The 13166-nt window shown below is 41.4% G+C and overlaps 1 protein-coding gene and 1 pseudogene across 2 annotated transcripts in view; both read right to left on the bottom strand.

Annotated features, from left to right (window-relative positions):
- The window catches only part of HERC6 (HECT and RLD domain containing E3 ubiquitin protein ligase family member 6), a 126311-nt gene that overhangs the window by 61176 nt on the left and 51969 nt on the right, over positions 1-13166 (bottom strand). The window lies entirely within an intron of this gene.
- LOC121492673 overlaps positions 7314-13166 on the bottom strand; it is a 56675-nt pseudogene continuing 50822 nt past the window's right edge.

The following is a 13166-nucleotide window of genomic DNA, read 5'->3' as shown; positions in this document are numbered from 1 at the left end:
GCCTGTAAAAGTCAGTGGGAGAAAAAAACTGACCTACCTGTCAGAATGGTTAAAACGAACAAGATAAGAAGCAACATGTATTGGTGAGGGTGCGGAGAAGGGGGAACCCTCTTGTACTGTTGGTGGGAATGCAAACTGGTGCAGCCACTGTGGAAAATAGTATGGAGGCTCCTCAAAAAGTTAAAAATAGAACTACCCTATTATCCAGCAATTGTACTACCAGGTATTTACCCAAAGAATACTAATTCAAAGGGATACATGCACCTTGATGTTTATAGCAGCATTATCAACAATAGGCAAAATATGGATGCAGTCCAAGTGTCCATTGACTGACAAATGGATAAGGAAGATGTGCATACACACACAATGGAATATTACTCAGCCATAAAAAGAATGAAGTCTTGCCATTTGTGCAACATGGATGGAGCTAGAGAGTACTATGCTAAGTGAAATAAGTCAGAGAAAGACAAAGAGCATATGATTCCACTTATGTGGAAATTAAGAAACAAAACAAACAAGCAAAGGGAAAAGAGACAGAAGCAAACCAAGAAACAGACTCTTAACTCTAGAGAACAAACTGATGTCACCACAGGGGAGAGGGTGAGGGAGAGGAGTGAAATTAGGTGATGGAGATTAAGGAATGCATATGTTGTGATGACCACCGGCTGTTGTATGGAACTGTTGAATCACTATATAATATACCTGAAGCTAATACTACATTATGTTAACTAACTGGAATTTAAATAACAACTTGAAAACAAAACCCCAAAACAAAAAATCCTGACCTACCCAAATCCTGAGTTTCAGTTTCCTTATAGATAAGAAATGGTAGTTTTGATATTTAGTAGCTCTAGATGGCAGTATTAGTCAACTTGATCTCTTTCCTTTAATTTTTCTTTAATGGTAGCAACCGTTTTTCATGGTTAGCTGACTTATGGTAACATCTCCTGTATAGCTCGTCTTACAATTATTCACAAGGATTTTATTTTATTTTTTAAAGATTTTATTTATTGATTCATGAGAGACACACACAGAGAGAGAGGCAGAGACACAGGCAGAGGGAGAACCAGGCTCCATGCAGGGAGCCCAACATGGGACTCGATCCTGGGTCTCCAGGATCACACCCCGGGGCTGAAGGCGGTGCTAAACCACTGAGCCACCTGGGCTGCCCATTCACAAGGATTTTAATGATTTTCTTTCCCATACTCATTGCAAGATATTGGTATTTAAGTTACTTAGAAAAAATTTATACTCCTATATTATCCTATTATCACTATAATTGTCATTCTAACACATTGCATGGTAGCACTGTAGCAATCTCAGAGCACCAGAACATAGCCCTGAACTGGGAAGAAAGAGGAAAAGTGCCTCTAATCCTGGAAATGGTTGCCATTCAAGCCAGGGGCTTCAAAACATGTTACCCAATAACAAATTGAGGGCTGCCCAAGATCTGTATTTGAAACACAGTTTAACTTAATTTGTTAACCTATGAGAATTAGTGCAACTTTACCTGTAAATTGGGATGAGTTTCATCTGCATATAATAAAGTTGCCTAATAATAATAATAGTTTATTTATTTATTTTTAATAATAGTTTAACTACAGAGTAATGGTCTAAATACAGATTTATTTCTCTCACACAAAGGCCCTGAGGTAAGCAGACAAGGACTCTTGTGGCAGTTCCATGATTTTTCAGGAACTCCGGCACCTTCTATCTGCTTCATTAGAGAACCTAATTTCCACCTCATGTTCCAAGATGACTGCTGGCATGCTAGCTGTCACAGCTTGTATTCTAAGCAGCTTGGAAGGAGGAATGGGTTGCTTCCCCAAATCCCATACAACACTTCAGCATTGCATCTGACTGACCAAAAGCACTTCACAGGCTCTGGTAGCACCACAAGCTGCTGGCAAATAGTTTTCCACTGAACCCCTTTTAACCCCAAATTAAATTGAGGTTCTGTTAACCAAGGAAGAAGGAGAGAAGATAATAGGTAGCAACAGTCTCTCCACAACTAGCAAGGAATTTGAGGTGTTTGGTGCAAATGTATGTGGCGGGTGTGTGGCCAGTGATGTCTGTCACTCGGGGCTCTGCCTCTCAGAAGGCCTTGAGCTTAGTCTAATGATTTGCTGCATTCTCTTGAAATTCTGAAAAACTTTATGTTTGAATTTGTGTTTTGTAAGTGAAATCTGGTGGGACACTAGAGTGCATGCGAGCAGAGGAGATGCATGCAATAGGTCTGCTCTTTCTTGCCACTCTCTGTGCACATAGAGTTTGAGATGCACATGAACACAGAATTCCACAGGGTTCACAATGTGTGGGAGTTTGATAAGACTCAAAGCTAGTATACGGTAAGCAGGTTGCATCTACAAGTGTGTAAGCAAGGACACTGACAACTCCAAGAGGCCACACTTTCTGTTCCACCCAGAATTCGGCTTCCAACACAGAAAGAGGGCAACTGTGTTCTAAGAAACACAAACAAGAAACCCTATCACATCCTTTCTTACTCCTGTTACTTCTCAGTAATAGCCTATTACTTATGCTGAAAATAATGGCATAGAATAGGAAAGACAGGGCAAGCCATAATTTATTTTATTTTCGGCACTTCCTTATCATTAGGCCAAAATTAGAGTGTGATAGCACATACAGGTATCGTGAGAAGTGGAATAAAATGGTTGAGCTAGTTTTGTACAGTATTTCGGCAGTCCTGATAAAGATGAAATACACATGCGCACAAAAGCTGTAAGATATGAACTGTGTAATTTCAATGGTTTTGCATTCGAATTACATGGTTAACATTTGCAGGGTGGCCTGGCTGGCTCAGTCTGTGAGGCATGCAACTCTTGCGCTCCGGTTTATGAGTTCAAGCCCCACGTTGGGAGTTATAGCTGCCTCTCAGCATGGAACCTGCTTAAAAATAAATAATAAATAAATGTAAATAAAAGGACATATATGTAGTGGAATCACTAAGTTATATACCTGAAACTAATGTTATATGTGTGCCAATTATATTTCTACTTTAAAAAAAGAATAGATGTGAAATACCAAAAACAAAAAACAAAACACATTTTGCAACTATGTATGGTGACAGATGGTAATTAAACATATTGTGGTGATCATTTCACAATATATACAGATATCAAATCATTATGTTGTACACCTGAAACTAATATAATGCTATATGTCAATTAAACCTCAACAAAATACCATTATGTATGTGGCTTGGCTTACATTTCTATTAGACAGCCTTGACCTGTATTGTCTACGAGACTCTTTATGGAAAAATTCCCCACCACAGGGCTTCGTTCAATGTCTCCTTCTTTACCTCCTTTTCTTCCCAGTTCCTCTTATACCCATAGAGTTTTTCTTGGAAGTATATCACAAAACACTTTCACACCCTCAATCAGAAAACTGCTTCCAGAAAAACCCAAGGAAAGCTGCCCCCAACCCAATGGAAGAGAGAAATAGGATCTAAATAACATCTGAAGCAATTTATACATAACAATCACTGCCACCCACCTTGTGATCAAAGCATAATTCACTTAAATCTTTATCACAGAGGTGCTTGGGTGGCTCAGTCCCTTAAGCAGCTAACACCTTTTTAAAAAGATTTTATCTATTTATTTGAGGGGGAGGGTAGAGGCAGAGGGAGAGAAAGAGGTAGACTCCCCACCAAGTTGGGAGACTGACATGGAGGTCAATCTTAGGGATTCTGGGATCATGACCGGAGGTGATGGCAGACACTAAACTACTGAGCCACCCAGGTACCACAAGCATCTGACTCTTGATCTCAGCTCAGGTCTCGATCTCAGGGTCCTGAGTTCAGGCTCTGTGGTGGGCTCCATGCTGGGTGTGGAAACTATTTAAAAAAAAAAAAATCCCCCCACATCCATGTCAACAAAAGTAGGCTGTTACATCAGAAGCTGGAGATTATTTCTTCTAAGGCCCACTTGTTTGAAGTAGGGGTCTCATTTTGTTTGCTCATCAGTTTCTTCTGTTTTAGGAGTAATGCTGAGAACTAAAATATTCTTGTTGTTGGAGAGCTGACAATACAATGGTGTGACTTTGCTTTCTTATTGTAACACTTGCAGTAAATGGAAAGATTGACATTTGTTCTCATTTTCTCAGCTCCCAAGTAGAACTTTAAAATATTTCCTTCCAAATTTCAGGCTCCATCCAAATAAAACTCTTTCCTCGCCAAAAAAAAAAAATCACTCTCTGTTTAAGCATTCAGTATAAGTAGCTTATAAAGTAACTTAAAATCCTTTCTCTAAAAGGGTGAGGGGTGACTTGTATTGTTTTTGTATTCATTTTCCATTCATTCATTTAATTCCCATTTACTGAGTATCCCACTTCTACAAGACACCAGTTGAGAAACTGCATGGAATTTCTGCCTCTAGATGATTAAATCTAATAGATTGGATGAGATATGTACGCTAATAACTATAGTAAAGGCTATATATTATTTTTTTTTAATGAAAAAAAAAAAAACCCACATGCCCAAAATGGCATTACTTAGGTCAAGTCACCAAACCAGTGCTTAATACCCAACCTAGTTATTGCACTTTCAACCTCCCCCAGAAATGTAGTCTTAACCAGTCAGTCAGAAATTTTCCAATCAACACCAATAAAGTAATCTGTCACATGGGTGCTTTCAACCTCTCAGTGGAAATCAAGACCCCTTTGTCCCCCATAGAAGGTGACCTCACTCCAAATAATCCTTTTTTTCTGTTTATGATTTCCTTGTCCTGCCGTTAAAAATCTTTCCTTTTTGCCCTCCAGAACTCCCCTCTACTTGTTAGATGGGACGCTGACCGATTCATAAATGGATTAATAAGGCCAATTAGATCTTTAAAATTCACTCAGTTAAATTTCTGCTCTTTAACAATTATAAGAGTACCATGGTTGGGGAGTAAACAGAAGTATATAGGCACTCAGAGATGGGAGGGTCATTTTTGGCCAAAGAGGACAAGGTAAGTTTCATGGGGGTGTGTGGCTCCTGCAAAGTACCATAAAGAATGTGAGAGACTTCACCTGACAAATGGGTGCAAAGGACTCCAAGCAGAAGTAATGGCATGAAACAAAGACACACAGGTGAGTATGGAGAATGGTTTCCTAAATCATATTCAAGCCTTGCCATGGTATGAATGGAAGACCAGGCTGTCAAAGTGAACTCTGTGAAGCCATGGGAAATCATTTTAAGAAGTAGAATGCAGGACTCAGGAGTATCAGGATTCAGCCAAATATGGGACCTGGTTATTTTGTATTTATTTGTTTGTTTGTTTAAAGATTTTATTTATTTATTAATGGAAGACATGGAGAAAGAGAGGCAGAGACAGAAGCAGAGGGAGAAGCAGGCTCCATGCAGGGAGCCCAATGCAGGACTCGATCCCAGGACCCTGGGATCATGCCCTGAGCTGAAGGCAGATGCTCAATCGCTGAGCCACCCAGGCGTCCCTATTTTGTATTTAAATAAAGGGGTGCCTGAGTGGCTCAGTCTGTTAAGCTGCCTTCGGTCCAGGTGGTGATCTTGGGGTCCTGGGATTGAGCCCCATATTGGGCACCCTGCTCAGTGGGGAGTCTGTTTCTCCTTCTGCCTCTCCCCCTGCTTGTGTGCTTTCTCTCTATCAAATAAATACATAGAATCTCATATAAATACATAAATAAAGAGAAATTTAGAAATTTCTCAAATGCCAGTTTACCTCAACAAGAATTTGCAGAGCCATCTACCGCAAATACCAGGTCCTAGGTTATGTGTCCTAGAGCTCATACAGTTAAATATTTGCCTTTCTAACTTGCTGCCTTAAATGTAATTTGATAAATCATAGTATGAATTACACTTTAGGTGTGGATTTAAAATAGCCATTCAGTTTTAAAGAAGTATGTTAGAGGTTGGGGAAAGGAAATAGAAAAGATTGGGAGGAAGAAAATGTTACACTTTCTGGGACAGCATCATGTCTTAGATTCTGCGCTGTGAGCTACATGTTACCTCACAACGCAGCAGGAATATTAGGAAGTTTGGTAGTGGTGAGGGTGGCCGGAGGGGCACACAGAGAGGAGGCAAATGCAGGAAGAGAGCTGACTCCCTTGGTCCTAGCGGTGACATTAAACCTCTTCAAATCCCTTTACAGTTACCTCTGCATGTTTCATTTCATTCCCACTACTTAGGCTCAGATGAGTTATTGAAAAAGAGGAATAACATTCCTTACCTTTTGTAATCCTAGCAGACTGCTTGCCCCTTAAGTGGGTGTCTAATAAACGGCTGTTCCTTTTTCCTTTTCTCTTAATGGAAAATGATCAAAGAGAGGTCTCTGTTCAACTGAAGGGTTTCATTTAGTAAATCCAAGAATCAGGAGTAGCAGGGGGTATGATGGAAGTGCATCAGAAGGCAGTGAGATCACAAGCTAGAAATCACATGGCACAAAAATGCCACGGATCACAGACTTAGAGATAATCTGTACATCCAATCAAAATGAAGACCCCTTCCCAAATTCAGAGAGCATGTCTTAAAAATGTCATCAGTCCCATTTGAACTTTTGGAGGTTGATTTTAGGAGAAGATATCATAATACTAGATCCAGTTAGCCCAGTCATGAGTATCAGGCTTCTACTCTGGTACTCAGCCGTGCCCGAGGCACTCCAAAGGATTATTTACAGAAGATAACGAATCACATCTGAAACATAACATGTACACATGTAAACCAGAGGAAAACAGGGATATGTTAGAATGAAGAACTAAATGGGGATATTACGGTCAACTGCAGTAGGAGTTCAGAAGCCACTAGTGGCCGGTGGAGTCAGAAAAGGGATGCCGAAGACAGAAGGAAGGGCAGATCCCAGAGAGAAACAGCAATGGGATCAAAAGCAGGCAGCAAACAATGAATCTGGTTTGTTTAGAGGACAGTAAGGAGACTGGCCTGGTTCTGCACAGAATGTGCATCTGGGGGAGGAGTGGAGGAGGAATGCATGGGCCAAACCCAGAGGCCCTGAAAGCTTGCCCTCAGCGTGGTGAATGGGAGGTCCTTGAGCAACTGTAGAAAGAGAGAGAAACAGCACTTTTTTAAAAAAATTTTATTTATTTATTCATTCATGAGAGACACAGAGAGAGAGAGAGGCAGAGACACAGGCTGAGGGAGAAACAGGCTCCATGCAGGGAGCCCTACATGGGACTCGATCCCGGGACTCCAGGATCATGCCCTGGGCTGAAGGCAGCGCTAAACCACTGAACCACCGAGGCTGCCCAGCACTTTTTTTTTTTTAGAAGATTTTATTTATTCATGAGAGACACAGAAAGAGAGACACAGACACAGAGGGAGAAGCAGGCTCCCTGTGGGGAGCTCGATCCCAGGACCCTGGGATCATGCCCTGAGCTGAAGGCAGATGCTCAACCACTGAGCCACTCAGGCGTCCAGAAAAACAGCACTTCTGAAAGAAACTTAGGTTATCGACAGTTCAGATGAAGCCTTCCCAGCCTGGACTCCCATCCTGCTGTTTGGCCCATGAGCTAAGAATGATTTTTACATTTCAAATGATTGGGGGTGGGGGGGGATAGTATTTTGTGATATATGAAAATTACATTCACTTCAAATTTCTGAATCCATTCGTAAAGATTTACTGTGTCAGTTCTCAACCTGAGAAGTTCCCTGGGGGAAATCTGAAACTGTCCCTGTCTGTGGAGGGCAGGGAGATGGAGAAAAGAGCAGACTGCTTCAGATTGGTAGGTGGCAGGTTTCATAAGCAAAGGAACATCCATAAGAGACTTCAAGATGAGTAGATCTTTGCACCTGTCCACCAGTATCTCAGAAGTTTATCTAGAGAACTGAACTGGGTTCATTCGCATATACTGTTCAAATGGTCTGAGCAACACAGTACTCTCTCAAGACTGCATCCTTGTAAACCGGCTCCCACTGTGGGGATGTGGTGAGGGGCCTCCAGCTGCCTGGCTCCCAGTCCTAGGTCAGAGGTCATGTCTTCTCCATAACCTGCTCCAGCATGTGAGAGCACAGCTCCCCTCACTTGTGCATTTATTACCTGTGGCTGCTTTTCTGTCCAATGGCAGAGCGGGACAGCAACTATATGGCCTGAAAAGCCTGAAATATTTCTTATCTGGCCTTTACAGAAACTGTTCAGAGATTCTTGGTTTAGACTGACTCTGGGAAACCGAGAGAGCATAAGAGCAGGGACTAGAGGTAAGTGAATGAGGCACACACGTTGGACACGATATTTAAGAGAAAGAATGCCAAAAAGCCCAAGTAATCAAATAACATTTAACATAATGTTTCTTTTTTTTTTCTTATTAATACAGTATTTATTTGTCTTCCCTCTGTCAAACCCCGAGCCAACCACTTTCCCCAGGCTACCTGGGGAGGTATAGGAAAAGGAACATACAGGGCAGACAAGACAAGGGAGAAAGACCTATGGGAGGTGGAGACGACTCCTTCACATGGCAAAGAGGATGAAAAAGGCCACCATCAGGCAAAAGAGCCCCATGGCCTCCTAGAGGGCAAAGCCCAGAATGGCGTAGGAGAAGAGTTGTTGCTTCAGAGAGGGGTTCCTGGCATAACCAACGATGAGGCTCCCAAACACAGTCCCAATTCCAGCCCCAGAGCCAGCCACCCCTACAGTGGCAGCCCCAGCCCCTATGAACTTGGCTGCTGTGTCAATGTCCCTTGAAATGGCGCTGGCTCAGAGGCTGCAGCTAGGAATAAGTGAGGTCAGGGGACGTGGGGCTGCCGAGCTGCTGAGGCTCTCCTCTGTCAGTGTCTCCGGTGGTTTTAGCACCACTGCAGACAGTGATCGGCTGTCAGGTCAGCTGAGAGGTGCTCCTGACCAAGAAGGGGGTGGAGACGAACTTTGCACAGGCGTAGATTGTCGGGGGTTGAGGGGCTGTAGCAGGAGAGCTGCTCCCAGTGCAGACGACAGAGAGGGTAACACAATATTTCTAAATATTAAAACTAATGCCAAAATTCCATGATGATGAAGATATTAAAACAAATTTTTTAAAAGATTTTGTTTCTTGATTGAAAAGAGACACACAGAGAGAGGCAGAGACAGAGGCGGAGGGAGAAGCAGGCTCCCTGTGGGGAGCCCGACTTGGGACTTGATCCTAGGACCCCGGGATCACGCCCTGAACTGAAGGCAGACGCTCAACCGCTGAGCCACCCGGCCGTCCCCAGAAAACATCAAAATTTAAATGAAGATAGGATCAATAACAGTGCTGTGCTGTGCCATTTCAGAGACTGAAACATAAGGAAAATCTGTAACTACGGAGAGTTTTGGCACTCCTGGAACTCTTGCGTGGGAGGCAAGTGCTTCACCAAGGCCCCCTAGCGGTGGCCCTGATGTTACAGAGATAATCCGGAGGCAGTGAGCATGGAGGATTTAGGGAAAAAACAGGGTAGCAGAAGATATGGAGATTTAGGAGTGGATTTCAGATCTTAGATCTGGGATCTCTACTTTAAAAAAAAAAAAAAAGATCAAAAAAGATTTTTTAATAATAATCTCTACAACCACCATGGAGCTCGAACTCACAATCCTGAGATTAAGAGTTGCATGCTTTTCCAGTTGAGCCAGCCAGGAGCCCCTGGGATCTCGACTTTTAAGGGAAATTTTTCACTCATTTTACCCAAGGTAAAAGCCAAAGCACATGTCGGTTGTGCCAGTCACCAGCCCCTCAGCTCTCCAACCCCATTCCTAAGCATTCTCTTTGTTTGCTTCCCATTAACTAGCTGGACTTCTTACAGACCCTTCACCAAGCCAGGAGTGCTTCATCTCAGACACTTGCTCCTTCAGTCTCCCTTCCTGGAGTCCTCATCCTTGACATGTATGGGTCTCATGTGTCACCTCCTAGAAGCCTCTCCCGACCATGCTACTTAAGATTAGACTGATTCCTATCACTCAGTCATCTAAAAGAATGAAATCTTGCCAATTGCAGCCACATGGATGGAACTACAGTGTATTATGCTAAACAAACTAAGTCAGAGAAAGACAAATACCATATGATTTCACTCATATGTGGAATTTAAGAAACAAAACAGATGAACATAGGGGAAGGGAAGGTGCTGGAGGGGAAGATGGTGGGAGGAAGGCATAACTGGGTGATGGGCATTAAGGAGGGTGCTTGATGTAATGACTATTGATTGTTATATGCAACTCATGAATCACTGAACTCTACCTCTGAAACTAGTTTTAAAAAAAAAGGTTAAAAAAAAAAGGTTAAAAAATTATACCTATTCCTTCACATCCATCCCTTACCTGCTTTATTTTTCCATTGCATCTACCAACCTCTAAATACTATAGAATGTACTGATTTACGTGCTTATAGTTTCTCTTTTCTTGCCTGATTGCATGCTCTGTGAAGGCAGGATTTCTGCTTGCTTTGCCACCATGGAATGCCCAGTGCCCAGACAAGAACCACCACCCCATTGACACCTGAGGACTGGCTGAACAGATCCAGTAGAATGCATAGTGACAAAGGGAAAAGGAGAGATTATGCTCTTTTAGGGTCTAGGACATTACTTCTAACGATGAACAAATAAGCTTCTTGCTTAAACAAAAGTGACAGAGTTGGAAGTGTGAAAATTTTCCCATTGTCCCCTCTGACCTGTTGACTAGTCTTCCTGTACACTCATTTTTCCTGCCTCTTGGAATTCCTGATTTCCTATAAATCCCTAAGTGAATTGTTTCCTTTTTTCAAGGGCAGCTTTAATCGCAACAGCCAATTCTAGGAACATTTCTCCAGGAAAAGAAAATCAGTTATTTCTCTGTGTTTAACTATAAAAAAAATCTGTCTTTTTTCCATTGGCATTTCCCTTGTCTCCCTTATTATGCACACTTTCCTGTTCAGGGCTGAGGTGGATCTATCTGTAATACAGTCTCCTCTTTCTGATTCTGCTAAGAATTAGTCTTAAGTCAGTCAGCCTGCTACTTAACACTTTTAACTGCTTCTTCTCACATTTAGTTCTGGCTTATTTTAGCAGGTCTGCAAAGTAGCAGCTGGTTGCCTGGCTGTCCCTAGGCATCCAAAAAGCACTATAGATAGACATGAAGGAGGAAGGAATAAGGGGCAGCCCGGGTGGCTCAGTGGTTTAGCGCTGCCTTTAGCCCAGGGCCTGATCCTTGAGACCTGGGATCGAGTCCTGCATCGGGCTCTCTGCATGGAGCCTGCTTCTCCCTCTGCCTGTGTCTCTGCCTCTCTCTCTCTCTCTGTCTCTCAAGAATAAATAAATAAAATCTAAAAAAATAATAATAATAAAATAAATAAATAAATAAATAAATAAATAAAATCTTAAAAAGACAAAAAGAAGGAAGGAATAAGCTGAACTTGACAGTTAAAGAAACAAAAGTCTGATACCCTAAATGCAACCTGTCCAGAGAATTTATCTCCCCGCTACCCCAGATAACATACTTATGCTGGTAATTGCTGAAATCAGAATATCAAAATAGTTTTTATACAGAGGGAATAATCAATATATATATTTTTCTAATACAGCTTTAAATACTCCCCCACTTTCTTAGCTATTGATTTTTACCCCCTCATACCCTAAAATAAATGTATTTTATTTTATTTATTCATTTTTAAAAAGAGTTTATTTATTAATGAGAGACACAAACAGAGAGAGGCAGAGACATAGGCAGAGGGAGAAGCAGGCTCCCTGTGGGGGTCCGAAGCAGGACTTGATCCCAGGACCCCAGGATCATGCCCTGGGCTGAAGGCAGGTGCTCAACCACTGAGCCACCCAGGTGTCCCAAATAAATGTATTTTAAAATAGTTACCCTGTCCATTTAATAGCAATAAGAGAAGTACATCAATCGCCTAGGTCAAGGGTCAGTAAACTTTTGTTTACTGAAGAGCCAGATAGCAAATATTTTGGGCTTTGTAGTCCATATATTCTTGTCACAATTACTCAGCTCTGACATGGTAGAATGAAAGTAGCACAGACAATATATAAATAAATGCATTTGGCTTTGGTCCAGTAAAATGTTAATTATACACTGAAACTTGAATTTAATATAATTTTCCTATTTCACAAAATATTATTCTTTTTAATTTTTTCAACCATTAAAAAAAAAATCCATTCTGAGTTCATAGGCCATACAAAAATGGAGGGGAAGGGGCAGACATGATTTGACTCATGGGCCATAATTTGCTTGCCAGCTAGCCCTTGACCTAGGTTTAGAAGTCACACAAGACAGTAACCTCAGAGAATCAATTCCATAAAGTAAGGACATATTTGTAAGTAAAGATATTTATATAAGGATGTTATTTACAACATTCTTGGATTGGCAGGAGAAAGAAGAAAGAAACCTAAATGGAATTCCCTTTAATAGGGTAGTGATTGGGGGCAGCCCAGGTGGCTCAGCGGTTTAGTGCCGCCTTCAGCCCAGGGTGTGATCCTGGAGACCCGGGATTGAGTCCCATGTCAGGCTACCTGCATGGAGCCTGCTTCTTCCTCTGCCTGTGTCTTTGCCTCTCTCTCTCTGTCACTTATGAATGAATAAATAAAATCTTAAGAAAAATAGGGTAGTGATTGGGATGCCTGGATGCCTCAGCGGTTGAGTGTCTGCCTTTAGTTCAGGTTGTGATGGGATCCCCCATTAGGCTCCCTTCAGGGAACCTGCTTATTTCTCCCTCTGCCTATGTCTCTGCCTCTTTCTCTGTGTCTCTCATGAATAAAAAAATAAAAATCTTAAAAAAAAATTGGGGAGTATTGAAGATACTGTGGCAAATCCAATGGAATATTAAGGAGTCATCAAAAAGAGTGAGTTGGTTCTATACTAGTAGTCTTGGAGGAATTTTCATGATTTATTTTTAAACTAAAAGAGCACATTGGAGAGAAGTGATTTCTTTTTTCTGTTTTTACAAAATAAACAATCCCATTTTTGTAAAATAAATAATGAACCCCCTATCTACTTCTATGTATTACATTTGTTGGGAGTTAGGGAATGAAAAAAACATGGAGAGACATAAGATTCTACTTATGTAAAATTGTACATGGTATACATAAAAAAGACACAAAATTGTAATCAGCAAAATGTTAACAATGGCTATTACAAGATGATAGAATTTCAGATGATACTTCCCTTAAAATTTCATGTGTTCCTTGATTTTTTATAGTAAATGTATATTACTTATGTACTCTAGAGGAAAGATAATGCTATTTTTACTTC

Source organism: Vulpes lagopus, chromosome 6 (assembly GCF_018345385.1).
Source record: "Vulpes lagopus strain Blue_001 chromosome 6, ASM1834538v1, whole genome shotgun sequence".
Taxonomy (NCBI): Eukaryota; Metazoa; Chordata; class Mammalia; order Carnivora; family Canidae; genus Vulpes; species Vulpes lagopus.
This window is presented reverse-complemented; position numbering and strand designations above follow the sequence as displayed.